This window comes from Carica papaya, chromosome 6 (genome assembly GCF_054855325.1).
Source record: "Carica papaya isolate Zhongbai chromosome 6, ASM5485532v1, whole genome shotgun sequence".
Classification (NCBI taxonomy): Eukaryota; Viridiplantae; Streptophyta; class Magnoliopsida; order Brassicales; family Caricaceae; genus Carica; species Carica papaya.
This window is the reverse complement of record NC_142314.1, coordinates 27,799,833-27,812,418: the sequence shown is the minus strand read 5'-3', so window position 1 is coordinate 27,812,418 and position 12,586 is coordinate 27,799,833.

Here is a 12,586-nt window from a genome sequence, read left to right as displayed (position 1 = left end):
ATTAAGCCCAACTTGGTAGTGAATTGATGGAACAAAGGAGCAGTTAATGACTTTCTTAACAAGTTTACAACTTACTGCTTTGAAGGAATATATTGTGGATTAATGAAACCCTTTTTATATTTGTCTTGAACTAGACGACAATCGATTTTAATATGCTTATTCCTCTTATAAAATACATGATTGATGGTAATATGTAAAGCTGTCTGGTTATCACACCAGAGAAAAATAGAAGTTGGAATCTTGACACCAAAATCCTACAATAAAGCTGTGATCTACTGCAATTCAAATACAAGTTACTGCCATACTAGATACTTTGCTTCTGCTAAATATCTAGAAATAGTAGTTTGTTTCTTTGTTTTCCAAGAGACAAGTGAATTGTCATAAAAAATACAAAATTCTGTTAGAGAACGTTTGCTATCAGCACAAGAGGCCCAATCTACATAAGAGAAAACTTCTAAGAAGACTTGATTATTGGATGAGTAAAACAAGCCTTTTGAGGGACATCTTTTTAGATAACGAACCACATATAGTGCAGCATCCCAATGTTGCCTGGGAGCATTAACAAATTGACTAAGTTGCTGTACTGCATAAGAAATGTTAGGCCTGGTAAAACCTAAATAAAGCAACCTGCCTACAAGACGTCTATAGGAATCTGGTTCTGAAAGAAATGAACTGCCATCATCTTGAGAAAATTTAATTCCTTTTGGCAATGGAGTGACAATAGATTTTTCACATAGAAGTCCAGTATCCGTTATAATATCCAATGTATGCTTTCTCTGGTTAATGTACATACAAGAGGATGAACGAGCTATCTCAAGGCCCAAGAAATATTTAGCATACCCTAAGTCATTGATAATGAATTTTTGATGCAGAAATTGTTTGATAGTGATGATTTCATGTTCTCGAGTTCCAGCAACTAATACATCAATAACATAAACTAGTAATATCAAAAATGAATTACTGGTTGTTCTTGTAAACAAATAAACATCATTTACTGATTGCTTAAAGCCATATTGCTGTAATTATGTAGTCAACTCATAATACCATTGCCTAGAAGCCTATTTTAACCCATATAATGACCTTTTAAGTTTGCATACCTGTCCAGACTTACTTTAGTGTATCCATCAGGAGGTACCATGTATAAGTCCTCATCTATGAAGCCATGCAAAAAAGCATTATTGATATCCAATTGATGTATAGGCTAAAATTGAGCAGCAACTATAGCAAAAAATATTCTCACTATCACCATTTTTATAATAGGTGAAAGCCTGTCTATGTAGTCAATTCCAGCCAACTGATTATATCCCTTAACCACCAACCTGGCTTTATATCAATCAACACTTCTGTTTGGCTTCAATTTCACTTTGTACACCTATTTAGAACCAATTGGCCTTTTATGAGCAAGTAATTATGTTAATTCCCAAGTATTATTTTCTTCCAATGCTGTTAACTCTTGGTTCACAGCTTCAATCTATTTTGCATTGTTCTTTACTTGATTGTAAGTAGCAAGTTCTTTTATAATAGAGACATTGGCCAAAAAGTCAACATATGTAGATAAGAAACTAGTATTAGTAGTATATGGAAAAGTGTTAGAAGTATAAGGTGTAGGTAACATTGTAGAAGAAGACTTAACCTATTTAGTAAAACGAAAAGAAGCAGAATGTGTAATATTAGACACATAATCATTCAACCAAACTGGTTTTGACCTTATTCGAGTACTATGTCTAACCTGGACAGATTCAGTAGGTAGAGAAGAAATAGGAGATGATGTGTAATGGAGATGAAACATGAGGTACTGATTGATGACTATTAAGTTGAGCATTATCTTGAACATTAATCTCATGATCCAATGTAAGAGGAATAGATGGTAAAGGAACAAAAACAATGGAAGAAGGCATAGAATTAAAAGGAAACTATGTTTCATAAAAAACATCTTTAGAGGTAAAGATTTGTTTGGAATGTAAATCACAAAGTTTGTATGCTTTATGTCCAGTTGAGTATCCAATGAAAACACATTTAAAAATCTGGTTTCAAATTTATCTTTACGTGGACGTGTGTTAGTAGCATAACACAAACATCCAAAATATTTTAAGTGTGTTTAATTTGGTATATGACCAAAAAGTAATTCATAGGGTGATTTTCAATATAAAATTTGACTTGGTAATCTATTAATAAGATAAGTAGCAGTAAATATTGAATCACCCCAAAAATATTTTGGTAAAGATGAGTGAAACATGAGAGCTCTAACTACTTGAAGTAAATGTTTATGCTTTCTTTTCACAACTCTATTTTGTTGTGGAGTGTAAACGCAACTTTTCTGATGCAATATGCCACTATGATGGAATAGAACTTGATAATTTTGACTAAGAAATTCTAAACCATTATTAGTTCTGGTTTGTTGAACCAAAGTGTTAAATTGCGTTTTTACCATTTTCAAACAATTATCTAAAAGTCCAACAATTTGTTATTTATGATGCATAAGATAAGTCCAAATAGCTCTTGTATAGTCATCCACAATTGTCAAGAAGTAATAGGCACCAGTAGTTGAATATTGTTTATATGGTCTCCAAATATCTATATGAACAAGCTGGAATGACTTAACAAAATGAATAATATTATGAGTAAAATGTAATCGATTTTGTTTAGAAGAGGAACAAGTATCACAAATTTATTATCAGAAAATTGAGAAAATACAAAAGGTCAATGTTTGAGACAATAGAAGATGAATGACCTAATATGTGATGCCAAAGAGAAAAGGAATTCATTGAGGTATTAGAACAAGTCTCAGTATTTACATCAGCAAAAACAAAAAAAGAGATGGTTTGCACTTCCTATACCAGTGACATATTGTAGGTCTTGATAGTTTCTGAATGAAATGATTTGTGATATAAAATGTGTAAGCTTGCAACCACTTTTCCAACTGCTAATACTTGATTAGTCTTAAGGTCCTGCAATATGCAAAAGTTAGGATAGAAAGCAAATTTGACTAAGGTTTAAACAGATAATTTGTTTACGGACAATAGGTTAAATTTGATGGTAAGAATATAAAGAACGTATGTTAAAACAAACATATTGGTGTAGGTTTAATAATCCTTGTGGGTGAATGAATTAGCATAATACCTACACATGTATGACTAAATGCCCCTGTGTCTATTATCCATGTACCTGTTTCTAAACAATCAATTGAATTCAGTGCATGTAAAATAATAGAACTTGTAAAATCCTTGAAATGAGCAAAGTTAATATTGTCAGCCTGGAAATTTTTATTTTTCATGAATTTACTGAACTCCTCTTGGATCATGTCACTCAACTTTACTCCCCAATTATCGGTCACTGCATTCTGTAGCTTCTCATCATCTAATGGAGTATCAATTGCATTTGCATAATGTTTCCTAGTTATTTGTGATTTATGTTTTCTATTCCTTCATGTCCCTATACCAATCAGGATAATTGTGTAGCTTAAAACAAGATTCTCTCAAATGTCCATCTTGATTACAGTAGCTACAATGTATGTCTGTCTTTTTTCTAAATAAACCTCGTCCTCCTTTTCCACCTTTATTGCTTTGACTGGAATGCTATTTTCTAAAAGAAGTACCTCTTCCAACAACTTGATTTCTTGTTAACATTGCATTGTATTCAGTATTTTCAGTAAACACAGTGTGCATATCCCTTTATCTTTCTACCCTCAAGATCATAGAATAGGCCTTGTTTACTGTTGGCAGAGGATCCACTACTAAGATCTGATTCCTCACATGATCAAAGGAATCATTGAGTCCCATGAGAAATTGAATCAGTCTAGTAGATGCAGTCATATCAACATCTGTTTTAGAAGCATCACAAGAACAACATTGGCAAGTAGATTGAGGAGTAGGTGTTAAACAATTAAGTTCATCCCACAATTTCTTTAACTTTGTATAGTACTTACATGCAAATTACCTTGGCCAATAGAAGTAATTTTCCTTTATAATTGATATAGTAAAGACCTGTTGCATTCACCAAATCTCTCCTCCAATTCCATCCACAATCTCTAACAGAATTTGTATAGAGAAAATATTCAACTATCTCTTTAGAAATACAATTCAATATCCATGAAGTCACCATGTAATCTACTCGATTCCACTTCTTCTTAAATTCAACTGATTCAATTTTTGGCCTAGGACATCTTTCGTTTATAGGCTCTAATTTCATCTTTGCAACCAATGCAATCTTTATAGCACGCGATCAAGACAAGTAATTATTACCTGTTAGCGGAGTAGTGACCATGATCATTCTTGGATGATTAGAACTTTGTAATTTCAAAGGATTTTCATCTTTAATGCTTCTGTGATCAATTCTTGTTTCAGCAGATCGATCCTTTGTTTCTCTATCAGTTTTCATCATTCAGTAAATAAGAATAACAATCAAGAATGCAATAGATCTAATCAAGAAAATTCTTTAGAAAAAGCAACACTAGTGGATCAAATGGCTCTGATACCATGAACATAATATCAGATAGTAAAGAAACTCAAAAAATTGAAGCAGAAGAAATTGCTTTTTTTTTTGGGAGATATATCTCTCCTAGCACCTTTATATACAAAAAAGAATACTAAAGCTACCTGCCAGTTCATCTACAACTGAAACTATCTGCTAGCTCATCTAACTAATTTTAACAACAACTGACTCAACATAACAATTCTACAATATGGTTTCAAGAACTAATATATTTTGGGGCAAATTACGTTTTGCAATAATAACTAAAATTGCTCGCGCAAGCGCGGGACGTGTATATAGTGCGCACGTCCCATCCGCGAGTCACCTTACGTGTTGACAGCTGCTGCACATTGTGCACGTGCTGTCCGTGCAACATGCCTGTGTAGATAAGCCCCTGCACGCCTGGGGCCTGTGCGCAGCAAGGTAGCCCTGTAGCGCGCTGGGCAAGTGAGGACACTGCCACCTTGGGCAGTGTGCCGCCGCCCACCTCGGGCAACGTGTCGCTGCTCCTAGCGTCGCTGCTAGTGGATGAGGTCTTTCTCCTCTGTTTTTTGTGCTGAACATCTTTTTTTCTCTCTCTCTTCACTAGCTTTTTCCATTTGGCGCAAATCCAACAACCCCCATTTTCTATAAATAGGGGCCCTTCCTTATCATTTTCTCAATACTTTTATTCTTCCACCTTTCAAGAATTACATAAAAAGAGGGAGAGAGAGAGAGAGAGAGAGAGAGAGAGAGAGAGAGAGAGAGAGAGAGAGAGAGAGAGAGAGAGAGAGAGAGAGAGAGAGAGAGAGAGAGAGAGAGAGAGAGAGAGAGAGAGAGAGAGAGAGGAAAAAAAGAACGGTGTAGAATAAATTATCGAGATTTCAAAAAAGAATTTAATATTTCTTTAAAAGTCTTTAGAGATATTTTTAGACATAAAGAAAAGATTAAATTGATAATTTGTGATTTTGCCTGTTTTACATGCTTTGTGTTTATAGGTTTAATAAATTGAATTATTCTTGATTTCAAGCATGCTATGTGAGTGATAGACACTTGATGATTTGCATGTAATTATAATAATATGAAACTGGTAAGGTTATCTAGAAAATATAAAAAAATAAAAAAAAGAAGAAAAGTATAATGAAGCATGAATGGTCCGAAGTATGTATTTATATTGATATGCATAATGCATCAAGTGTCTCGTTAGACTTTTTATCTTTGAGGAGTATCTATTCTCTTAAGACCATTTGGAGTATCTGTTTCCCCATCCCCTATCTGGTCTGGAAAGACCTAAGAGGATCGCTCCTTGTAAATAACGGTGTACCCTTTGACGAAAGTGGTGACGTGAATATCTATTAGGAGTCACCTTTGGTTGAGTACTGTCATGACTATAGAATATATGATAAGACCATTATGGTTGGTAAGACCGTGGTCATAGATCATACCATGGTTTGACAAGTCAGAAATGTGCCTGAACATATTACTATTATCTGTATGTAATCCGGTCATTCCACATAAGTAGTTAGAAATCTATATCTGTCTTCAGAGATGGAAGTCGTAACGACTTCACAAAGCATGGTATGCAAATCCGAGCATTTTATGATTTATTTGATTTTCTCTATTATTTGGCATACTGTGTGTTTGTCTTGATTATATTAATGTCATGTTTTCTTTAATAAATAAATTATTTTCATAAGGTAAGATAGGTCTACGAAGTAACCAAATGGTAGGTATTTATGTTAGTATAATTTACCTTTAAAATCTTATGATGTTATTTAAATACTGTTTTCCTTACTGAGCATATGGAACTCACTTTTTTCATGCCCTCCCTAGATGAGGAAGAGAATGAGGAACTGCCAGCTGACCTACCCATTGAAGTTTATGAGGATCTCGTGGATCCAACTTGAGTGCATGATCATTCCCCCACTCTAATGAGTCTAACAGTATAGCGAAAGAAGTGACCCTCTTTTGTATTTTAAAATTGTATTTTGCATCCATTTCTAACATCAGTTATATGTATAATTTTGAACTCATATTTGTAAGAGATTTGTATTAATTTACTATATTGCATATAATTTTTATCATGCACTCGTAATTTTGTTTTTAAATTTGACACCCACATGCCTTAATTAATATTTGGAATATCACAGATGGTATCAGAGCAGATTAAGCGGACTAGATCACATACAATTGAGGCCTTAGGTAGAAAGACCCTTAGAGTACCTAGGAAGAATAAGTCATCTTTTCAAAAATTAGACCATCAACTTGTGTCTTCCTTTTTTTGTAGGAATGACGTGAGGACGACCATCCGTAGAGTGTACCGAATGATCTGAAATTCTGGGTCATCCAATCAAGACTGAATTTGTCGAACTCTTCCAGGCCATCCAAGGATTGATTGCAGTTATAGGATAAAATCAATTCAAACCTTGTGTACCTCCTGCCCCAGAATACCGAACGACCGAAAGGTCTATTTTCCACAATATAGCAGAGTTTAGGAAGCTTAACCCGCCACATTTTGAAGGTGGCCCTACCCCTTAGTAGCTAAAGTCTGGATTCTACAGATAGAGAAGCTTTTCTCTATCTTTGACATGACTGAGGAATAGAAGGCTTTTCTAGCAACCTTTATGCTAAACGGTGAAGTAGAATACTAGTGGCAACTTAAGAAGGAAGTCCTACTTACCCCTACCACCTGAGAAGTTTTTATGGATGCATTTTTTGATAATTTTTTTTCTGTCTATGTCCGAGAAAAGAAGGAGGAGAAATTTCAGGATCTTTCCGAAGGAAATCTAACAGTTGCCCAATATGCAGCCCATTTTGTCCAACTGTCTAGATTCGCCCGTCAAATGGTCACCCCTGAAAGTCATAAAGCTAGAAAGTTTCTAAAAGGCTTTCATGCTAATATCTATCGTTGGGTTGCGATGTTGATATCCTACTCGTATATGGAGGTGTTAGAACATGCCTAGTTGGTTGAAGACCTCATCTCGGCTAGGCACTAACACATTGCCTGAGTCCGTACTCAACAACAATAATCCCAATAGCCTAGAAGGAGATTGCCCGACCTAGTAAGTAGCCATCCAGATAAATGAACCAGAGTTGCCCTTCCCCCTGCCTTGCCTTCACATACGGGTCAGCCTGCCCGACTTACTCAACCCTGTCAGCATTGTGAGTCACTCGCATGGTGACCTCCCCTGCCGACGTATCAATCACACCTATTATTGGTGCAAAAGCATAAAGCATATTATAAAAGACTACCCCCAGCGACTGAAGGGCATGGCTAGGACTGTAGCACAGGGTCGAGTGTACCACCTAGATGAACCTGGTGTTTTTCGTACTCTTGTTCTTATCCAAAGTATGCTTTTTATTTATGATACTACTGCCTAGGTTTTGATCGATATAAGTGCTACTCACTCTTTTATTTTATGTGCATTTACTTGTAAACTCAATATTAGGCCATAACCTTTAGTGGAAATATTAACGATAGAAACTCCCTCTAGGGGATTATTAGAAACTCACTGTGTATATAAAAATTGTAAGATAAAGGTTTCTGAGATAGAAGTATTTGTGAATCTAATATTGCTAGCTTGTTCAGGATTTGATGTGATATTAGAAATGGACTGGTTAGAAAAATATAGATTAATAATTAATTTTCAAAGTAAAATTGTAACCTTACAATCCCCTAAAAAGAAATAAAGTCTACCTTTATTATTTTTCTTAATAATTGAATAAACAGGAATATGGATGCTGACCCTACTGTGTGTTCTATATCGATTGTTTGTAACTGTCTGGATGTATTCCTCATTGAACTTCCTGGTCTGCCTCCCTCGCGAGAGGTAGAATTTTTAATTGAACTGCTGCCCAGAACCCAACCAATCTCGAAGCCCACCTATTATATGAGTCATGCTGAGCTTGCATAGCTAAAAAATTTGCTTTTTGAACTAATTACCTTGAAGTTTATCTACCCTAGTCATTCTCCTTACGACGCTCTAGTATTGTTCATGAAAAAAAAGGATGGTTCTCTCAGACTCTGTATGGATTACTGAGAACTCAACCGAGTAACAGTTAAAAGTAAGTACCCCTTACCTTGGATTGACGACCTCTTTGATCAATTGTAAGTTCTCCAAAATTGACCTCAAGATGGGATATCACCAGTTGAGACTCAAATAAGAAGATATCCTAAAGGTTGCTTTTTGGTGTAGATACGGTTTATACGAGTTCATAGTAATGCCGTTTGGGTTAACCAATGCCCCTACAACCTTCATGGATCTCATGAACAGAGTTTTTCAGCACGCACTAGATCAATACGTCATCGCATTTATTGATGACATCTTAGTGTACTCTAAGAGCCTGGAGGAACATGCAGTAAACTTGTCTGAAGTGTTGGAGACCTCTCACCGGAACCAACTGTATGCTAAACTTAGCAAATGTTCATTCTGGTTGGATCGAGTTTCCTTCCTTGGCCATATAATTTCAAGTGAAGGAGTTTTTGTGGATCCACCAAAGGTTGAAATAGTAATTAACTGGAATTCACCTACCAATGTGGTCGAGGTACATAGTTTTGTTGGTTTGACAACTTACTACCAGTGATTCATTGACAAATTTTTTAAAATTGCTGCTCCATTTACCTGACTCACCCGAAAGGGCGTATCATTTGTCTGGAATTACGAATGTAATGAAAGTTTCATGGAATTAAAGCGTCAACTTACCTATGCTTTTGTGTTGATCCTCCCTGATAATATTAAAAGATTTCAAGTTTATTGTGATGCATCTCATATTGGCTTGGGGTGTGTCTTGATGCAGCATGGTAGAGTAGTCACTTATGAGTATCGATAGTTGAAACCTCATAAGAAAAACTACCCTACCCACGACCTGGAGCTGGCGGCCATTATCGTTGCCTTGAAGATATGGCGTCATTACTTATTTGGTCAGACTTTCGAGATTTACACTGACCACAAGAGTTTGAAGTATATTTTCTCATATAGGAAGTTAAATATGAGATAGAGATGCTAGATGAATATCTTGAAGGACTATAATTGCAAGATCCTTTATCACCCCAGTAGAGGGAATGTAGTCACTAATGCATTAAGCGAAAAAGAGTCCGCAGTGTTGGCCCAAATCATGGTCTCAAGTTGAAAAATAATGGATACTATACAATTGCTCCGCCTTAACTACTATAGCAAAGACACCTATCTCGCTCAGATCTAAACCCTGCTGGATCTCTTCATGAAAATTTCGAAAGGTCAGCCTACGGACCAAAAACTTAGAAAGAATCTAGGTATGTTCTCTTATAATGAATTTCCTGATTTTAGGATTTCAAATGATGGACTGTTTAGATTTTGAAACCAAATTTGGGTTCCCGTCGCTGTAGGGGCAAATGTTCTCAAGACTACCTATGCTTCCAAGCTATCTATCCATCCCAAGAGCACCAAGATGTACTGGAACTTGAAACGTCAATACTAATGGCCAAAAATGAAGAAGGATATAGTCGAATACGTTCCCCGATGTCTTACTTGCCAAAGGGTTAAGATAAAACATCAGAGACCCGATGGTTTGTTACAAGGCTTCCCGATTCCAAAATAGAAGTGGGAACATATAACCATGAATTTTGTCACGGGATTACCCAGGACCTGTTCTGGTCGAAGCACTATCTGGGTCATCTTTAACAAACTAAACAAGACCACCCATTTCTTACCTATCAGGACCATTGACTCCATCAGTAAATTAGTCAGCCTTTATGTTGATGAGATTATTCGACTTCATGGTGTTCCCTTATCCAAAGTGTCCGATTGAGATCCTCGATTTATCTTCCACTTTTGGAACAACTTTCAGGAAGCTTTGGGGTCTGAATTGTATTTCAGCATCGGTTATCATATCCAAACAAATGGTCAGTTGGAACATACGATCTAGACATTGAAAAACATGTTGTGTGTTTACGTCCTTGATTTGGCAATTAACTGCTATTAGTATATTCTCCAATGTGAGTTTACTTATAATAACAGTTATCATTCCAGCACCAGCATGACTCCATATAAAGCTTGTACGGTAGGCCTTGTCATTCCTCCACTTATTGGAGTGAAGTTGGAAATTAGCATCATTTGGGACTGAGCTTCGTCCAAAAGACTATTGAGAAGGTCACGATTATTCATAAGAACTTGGCTACCGCCTAGAGTCGTCAGAAGAATTATCCCAATAATCATAGGTGACCCTTGGAATTCGCCGTTAGAGACCAGAATTTCCTCAAGATTTTTTTTTTCTACAAGGAAAAGATGCAGTTCGGGAAAAGAGAGAGGTTAAGCCCTTGTTTTGTGGGACCTTTTCTGATCATTGAGCGGATTGGACTCGTTGCATACCACCTTACTCTATCACGAGAATTTACAGGTCTACATGATGTTTTCTACATCTCGATGCTCAAAAGGTTCCACATTGACCCTTCTCATATCATTTCTCACGATGAAACACAAATACAAGTTGATATGACATATGAAAAAATTTCTGTGGAGATTCTTGGATGGACTGACAAGGTCTTGCACATCAAGAATATTCCCATAGTGAAGGTATAGTGGCAACATCATACACTAGAAGAGGCGACATGAGAGTTGGAAAACGAGATGGTGTAAAAGTTTCCAGACTTGTTTGAGATAAATTTGGAAACCAAAATTTTCTAAGATGGGGAAATGTAACACCTCGCCCATCACTGTGCTTAATTTGTATTTAATAATTATATGGACCGTAAGGCCATATTGAACTCATTTATTTTATTCAGCAGCTTATTATCGTAATTTGTAAATTATGTCAATTTTTATTTTGATTTTATTTAATTTTATTTTATTCTAATTATTTATTTTTTAAATGAATTTCAGAAAAACAGAAAACAGGAGAAAATCCCACGAGGAAGGGCTGGTTGCGCTGGACGTGCGCATAGTGCGTGCATCCCATCCGCGCGCGTGGCATGGGGTAAATCCTGTGCGCGCGTTGTCTGTGCAGGAGGCCTGCTTGGATAGGCCCCTTCGCTTGCAAGCCAGCCCTGCAGCATGCGGGTGAGTGAGGCCACTGCCGCCTCGGGCAGTGTGCCATAGCCACCTCGGGCAACGTGCCGTCGCTCCTAACTCTACCACCGGTGGAGGAGGTCTTCCTCGTTCATTTTTCGTGCCGAATATCTTTTTTTCTATCTCTCTTCATCGAATTTTGCCACTTGGTGCAAATTCAACGACCCCCATTTTCTATAAATAGGGGCCTTTCTTTCCCATTTTCTCCATATTTCCATTCTTTCACCTTTTAAGAATGAGAGAGAGTGGGAGAGAGAAAGAGAGAAAGAGAGAGAGAGAGAGAGAAAAAAAAAGAGTAATCTATAGAGAGAAGGTGAGGAAGAAAAGAAGAACGGTGTAGAAGAAATTATCGAGGTTTTAGTAAGAAATTTAGTAGTTATTTAAACATTTTAAAGGGTATTTTTAGACAAAAAAAAGATTAAATTGATAATTTGTGATTTTGACTATTTTGTATGCTTTTTATTTATAGGGTTAATAAATTGAATTGTTCTTGATTTCAAGCATGCTATGTGAGCGATAGACACTTGATGGTTTGCATGTAATTATAATAATTTAAAACCAGTAAAGTTATTTAGAAAAATAAAAAAGAACAAAAAAAAAGAAGAAAAGTGGAATGAAGCATGAATGGTCCGAAATATGTATCTGTGTTGGCATGCATAATGCATCAAGTGTCTCGTTTGAATTTTTATCTCTGAAGGGTATCTGTTTCCCTAAACCCATTCGGGGTATCTGTTTCCTCCTCCTTCATCTGGTTTGGAAAGGCTTAAAAGGACCATTCCTTATGGATGATGGCATACTCTGACGAGAGTGGTGACGCAAATATCTGTTATGGGTCACCTTTGGTTGAGTACTGTCATGACTATATAATATTTTATAGGACCACTATGGTTGGTACAATCGTGATCATAGATCGTACTATGATTTGGCAAACCAGAAATGTGCCTGAGCAAATTGCTGTTATTTGTATCTGATCTGGTCATTCCACATGAGTAGTCAGAAATCTGTATTTGCCTTTATAGATGGAAATCATAATGACTTTACGAAGCATGACACGCAGATATAAGCATTTCATAATTTATTTGATTTTCTCTATT